At 37.5% G+C, this 6,000-nt stretch overlaps 1 long non-coding RNA gene across 1 annotated transcript in view; it reads left to right on the top strand.

Moving 5' to 3' along the window:
• Positions 1-2,346: 2,346 nt before the first annotated feature.
• Positions 2,347-6,000, top strand: part of LOC121037810 (uncharacterized) — a 231,814-nt gene continuing 228,160 nt past the window's right edge. Inside the window, exon 1 of the long non-coding RNA XR_005794000.1 lies at positions 2,347-2,587. This is a non-coding gene — a long non-coding RNA (uncharacterized LOC121037810). The remainder of the gene's footprint in view (positions 2,588-6,000) is intronic.

Here is a 6,000-nt window from a genome sequence, read left to right as displayed (position 1 = left end):
TCTTCCTAGGAATCAAATTGCTCCCAATTTGTTGGATTTCATTCTTTCAGTAATCAAGAATGTTCTCTTTTTTTTTTGTCCCCCAGAATCATCTGATGCTGAAGAAATCTTGGAGGGTTATCATTGGATTTTGATGGATTTAGAAGCTCACTGATTTTTTCATAAAGCCTCAGACAAGTTTAAAAATAGTACACACTTGGTTAGTAAAACTGCACAGAGGAAAGGGCATATGGTTATATCAGTTAGTGGGTTTTATGAATAGCATTCATGTATATATAGTTTTTACTTAACAAGGGGTTATAATTTCTATACACATAGATACATGCTGAACCAGGCACATTTTGAGCATTATGTTTCCCCTCCTGGAGAATATAATGTCACATGAAACCATGGGAACAAAATAGAATTGACTTACAATTTTAGCAGCTAATTCCTTAATATATTCCTGATGTTTGATTTCCAGAAAGTCATTAAGCTGTCTGGACAGAATAGGATTACTGATCACCTGTATTTGGGGGGGGGGGGTTGGAATTCCTTATTTTAACCAAAAAAAATGTGATTCTCCCTTTTCTCTTGAGACATTGCAAGAAAGATACCATTGCAAGTATATGGCAGGATGATTTCAAACTGATTTTTGCTCTTATTTCTTAAATGTTTGTTTGTTTATTTATTTATTTATTTATTTATTTATTTATTTATTTATTTGAGAGAGGCAGAGAGAGAGGGAGACAGAGGGTCAAAGCAGGCCCTGCATTGACAGCAGAGAGCCTGACGTGGGTCTTGAACTCATGAATCATGAGCTCATGACCTGAGCCAAAGTTAACTGCTTAACTGACTGAGCCACCCAGGCGCTCCTAAGTTTTGCTTTTTATTTGACTATAATCAAACTGACAAATAATTCATTTGAGGTGGAGGAACTTGTGGCCATTGAACAAAACTGTTCTATGTTACTGCAAGAAACCAGGTGTCTGGCTTCGCCCTGTCCCACAGCACCTTTGGTACTATTAATCCTTTTCTCCTTTTCTGAGGCATTCCAGCTCCAGCATACCTAATTTGCTTCAAGTACAAAAATTAAATGTTTACCTATCTAGCTAATGGCCTAAAATTGTGTGTGCATGTGTGTGTATTGTTATGCATGTTGAGTGAATATGTTTGTGTGTGTGTGTGTGTGTGTGTGTGTGTGTGTGTGTGTAAATCACTCATAGACTAATTTTTCTGTGGTCTCAGCACAGGTCTTTTAAGTAATAAAATCATAACATTCTAGGTAATTCCATGGTCCTGTGTTTCTGGCACAGAGCAATAACTGTTGGTTTTTGAAGAGGACAGACCTGGGTCTAGATCCCATCTTCAGCACTTATAAATTAGATATCTTTAGGCAAGTGTGATGGTTAATTTTATGTGTCAACTTCACTGGGTCATGGGGTACCCATATATTTGATAAAATACTATTCTGGATGTTTCTGTGAGAGTAGTTTTGGATGAGTTTGACATTTCAATAGACTGAGTAGAGGAGATTGCTCTCTCTAATCTGGGTGGATTTCAATCAAATCACTTGAAGGTCTGAATTGGACCAAGAGACTTATCTGCCCCCAAATAAGAGGGAATTCCTTCTCTTGACTGCTTTAGGGTTCAGATATTGTTTTTTTTTCTGCCGTCAGATTTGAACTGAAACATTGGCTCTTCTTGGGTCTTGAGACTGTAGACATTTGGACTAGAATTATGCTATTGGCTCTCTTGGGTCTCCAAGTGGCTGACTGCACATCTTAGGACTTGTTGACTTATTTAATCATGTGAGGTAATTCTCTATAATAAATCTCTTTCCATATATATTTTTTATGTAGGATATATATGTATACATATACACACACACACACACACACACACATATATATATATATATATATATATATATATATATATATATATATATACATCTCCTATTGTTTCTATTTCTCTGGAGAACTCTGACTCATGTGGCAGGTTACCCAATCTTTTGCAGCCTTGATTTTGTTAGATATAAGGGGGGGAAATATTACCCATTTTATAAGGTTGTTGTAAGGTTAATGAGATCAGGATGATAAAATATCTTGCACAAAGTAGGTATTTATTAAACGACAACTGTGTTATTATAATGCTTATTTTTCACAGCACAGAACCTTTCTTAAGGCCCCAATCTTGAAGGAAACAGTTTTAGTTCAATTATTTTCTTCTTTCAACTTTTCTTTTCAACTGCAGGGAGATAAGGCTTCCTGCAGTTAACTTCCTTTTGAATTCTGGCAAAGTACTGTTTATATTCTACTGTCACCTCCTTCAAAATTCCCGGGGCCCCCCCCCCCCGAAAAAAATTCCTGGCCAAAATTGTTTCTTACAAAATTCTGTAACTCAGCAAAGCAGCTAATGATACTCTTGAGTCTCATTTTCTGTCTCCCCAGGCTCCAGCTGCTTTTGACCATACCACTCAGGATTAAGGCATCTGGACTTACCTGTATGTGACAGATGGCCCTTGGGCCTGGACAACAGAAGAAGTTGCCATGAGATTTTGGACCTTCTGGCTTGAGCTCAGGATCTAGGAATGTGGTTAGAAGAGGTATGTTGGGTGAGAGATTTGGGGTCAGATGTATCATGTCAAATACTCAAGTAGAGGGCTATGCTCTGAGTCCCTCTGAGGTGTGCTCTTTTTCTCCGCAATGTTTACTTCTCTCCCCTCCCTGATCACCCCTTCCTCATCCCTACACACACACACACACACACACACACACACACACACACACACTCACACGTTTGTACTCTTCCACCTTTTCTGTGGCTTGACTTGGTATGTGTGTGTGCAGTAATACTGTGCTTACAAGGTGTGACTGGGCAAGTACTCAACCTCTCTGCTTTCATTTCCTCAACTTTAAAGTGGTGCAAGTAACACCTACACCTGGGATTGTGGGGAAATTAAATAATACAATGTATACAAAGTGTCTTGTATTCCGACTAGTACGTAGTAGGTGTACCATAAATTATAATTATTGCTATTATGTGATTCAGATAGAATAGGCTCTGAGTACCAGGGTGAGAGCACAGAGGGGAGACTAGGTCAGAGAGATGTAGGGCGATGCAAACTTGTCAAATTAATGTGGGCAAAAACTATAGCTGAAGTAGAGGGTACTTTCATACATCAAAAAAGTGTGTGCTGCTAAATCCATTTATCTATATATCAATTTAAAGACGAATTCAAGGTTAGAGATTGGGCTGTATGGCCAATAGAGGCTGTATGCCTCTATAGAGGCAGCAGGCAAAAATAAGCACTAGAGACAGTTTGTAGGAATCCATAATGGCTAAGAGGAAGCAGAGAGAATCATAGTTCAGGTATGGCAAGATTGGGTTAAACTGTGTGCAGAGCCCTGAAGGATGACAGGCTGGCAAACTTGCAAACTGTCACAGCCAGGTGTGAGGAGATACCTACTGTGATTTTGATTTGCATTTTCCTGATGATTAGTGATGTTGAGCACCTTGTTGTGTACCTGTTAGCCGTTTGTATGTCTTCTTTGGAAACATGTCAGTTCCCTTGCCCACTTTTTAATAGGATTGTTTGTTTTTGTTTTTGCTATTGGGTTGTATGAATTCCTTATATATTTTGGATATTAGCCCTTTATCAGATGTATGATTTGTAATTATTTGCTCCCATTCCATAGGCTCCTTTTTCATTTCATTGATTGTTTCTTCTGCTGTGAGAGGCTTTTAGTTTGATGTAGTCCTGTGTGTTGATTTTTGCTGTTTTTGCTTGTGCTTTTGGTATCATATCAAAAAAATCCTTGCCAAGACCAACGTTAAGGAACATTTTCCCTATGGTTTCTTCTAGGAGTTTTATAGTTTTAGATTTTGTCCTTAAGTCCTGAATCCATTTTGAGTTAATTTTGTGAGTGGTGTGAGAAAGAGGTCCAACTTCATTTTATGCGTGTATTTATCCATTTTCCCCAACATGATTTATTGCAGGGACCATTATTTCACCATTGAGTATTCTTGGCTCCCTTGTCAAATACTTAGCTTTTGACATGCAGGTGGTTATTTCTGGACTCCCCATTCTTTTCCATTGGTCTCTGTGTTTCTGTTTTTATGCCAGTACTATACTGTTTTGATTACAGTGGTTTTGAAATTAGGAAGTGTGATGTTTCCTGCTTTGTTCTTCTTTCTTAGAATTGTAGGGAGATGTTAATCAAAGGGTACAAACTTGCATTTAGAAGATGAATAAATTCTGGATTGTGATTATAGTTAATAATACTATATGCATACTTCAAAGTTTCTAAGAGACTAGATTCTAAATGTTCTCACCACAAGAAAGAAATGAAAATGATATCATATGATATGCTGGAAGTGTTAGCTAATGTTATGGTGGTAATTATATATATTGCAATATATAAATGTTTGAAATTGACATGTTGTGCTCCTTAAACTGGTCAAGGCTGTATGACAATTATAGCTCAATAAAAAGAAAAATTGTCACAGTCAGAGTAGGAAGGACCATGGGTGCTCAGGCATTGACCACCTGTCCTCTTCCTTTGTGGTGGCACCCATTTAGTAAGGGTGGAGATGGTTGACTGTTATGTGTGGGGACCAACCAGTTTTTCTGGACCACACAGCTAGCCAGAGAATTAGAATTTGATCCCAGAACTTTCAAACACCAGCTGTTTTGCAGAGCAAGCTTTTCACCACATCCCACATTCCTATAGTGCACACTTGCTGAGGAATCTTCAGGAAAGAGGAGATACTTGAACTAACTTTTGAACAGCATTCTCAACAAAGAGCTCTAATTAGGAAAGCACAGCATGTTTAGAGAAGTTAGAGCAGAAGGTGTCTGAGTGTAGGCACAAAGTGGGCATGATAATGGAAAAGGAGCTTTGAAAAGAGTGCAACTTAAAACTAATAAATAGAAGTGTTGCCCTGTAGTCCTGGAGTTACTGAGGAGATCATTAGAATATGTTAAGCAGAATGACATGATGAGATTTGTGTTTGAATGAGTAGTGAGTGAATTGGAAGGGATTTAAGCTGGACACTAGTAGATCAATTAGGAAACATTTCAATAAATGGTAAGAAATGGTAACAAATCCAATTGAGGAAATGTTTGTGATGGAGAACAGGGGATGGCTCTGACAGATATTAAGGACATCCAATGTAGGGCAAATGAGTGAGAGGGAAGAGTCATTAAATGAGTTAATAAACACAGGAAAAGAAGTAGCTTCTGCTACCAAAGGTTCTCCATTTGGCTTGAAACCCTGCTGCAGGAGAGTTTTGGCAGATAATGTGCACCTTGCTAGAACTTAGCCTGCTACATAGATTTCTAGAAGTAATCCAGTTCTTGGATGTGAAGGAGAGGAATATCATCAGATCTTATTGAATAGGGGTGTATTTGTCTTTGTAATCCTCTTGCACTTGAATTATACAGTCTCTGAGTCACTGCTAGATATAGAGAGAGTTGAACTCTAAAGCTATATTTGGTTCAAATTCATTGTTTTACAATGGATCATTTTTTCCCCTGATATTGAAGATGACAGCTTCATTTAAGAATACTATGGCTAATCAAATACACAGACCATTCCAGCGTATTGTGGCATGCCTATAGGTACCTGCTCAGTTTACATGTTCTATACATACTCTTTAAGAAAACAGCTCCATCTGCCATGATACACCCAGGAAAACTAATTATTTTTGAAGGTGTTGAAATGAATATATATTTAGCTTTATCTTAGTATGTGTTTATGACTAAATGCTATTGAGCATTAAGAGATAAAACCCTTTATGACCTTTTTAAAAAAATATAATACAGCATGATATCAAACTTAATACCCTAATTGCAAGCTAACAAGAGATGCTTTTACAATTACTTTAATGTTTGCAAGGTTATGACTCACAAAGAAATTACTTTCACGGTTGGGTTGTGTTTATACAAGACAAGGTGTGAATTTTAAAAATGGATCAACAAGATGGGACAGATTTAGGTGTGGACATATTTATGTA

This window comes from Herpailurus yagouaroundi, unplaced genomic scaffold, assembly GCF_014898765.1.
Source record: "Herpailurus yagouaroundi ecotype Mexico unplaced genomic scaffold, PumYag 164, whole genome shotgun sequence".
NCBI classification, from domain to species: Eukaryota; Metazoa; Chordata; class Mammalia; order Carnivora; family Felidae; genus Herpailurus; species Herpailurus yagouaroundi.
This window is presented reverse-complemented; position numbering and strand designations above follow the sequence as displayed.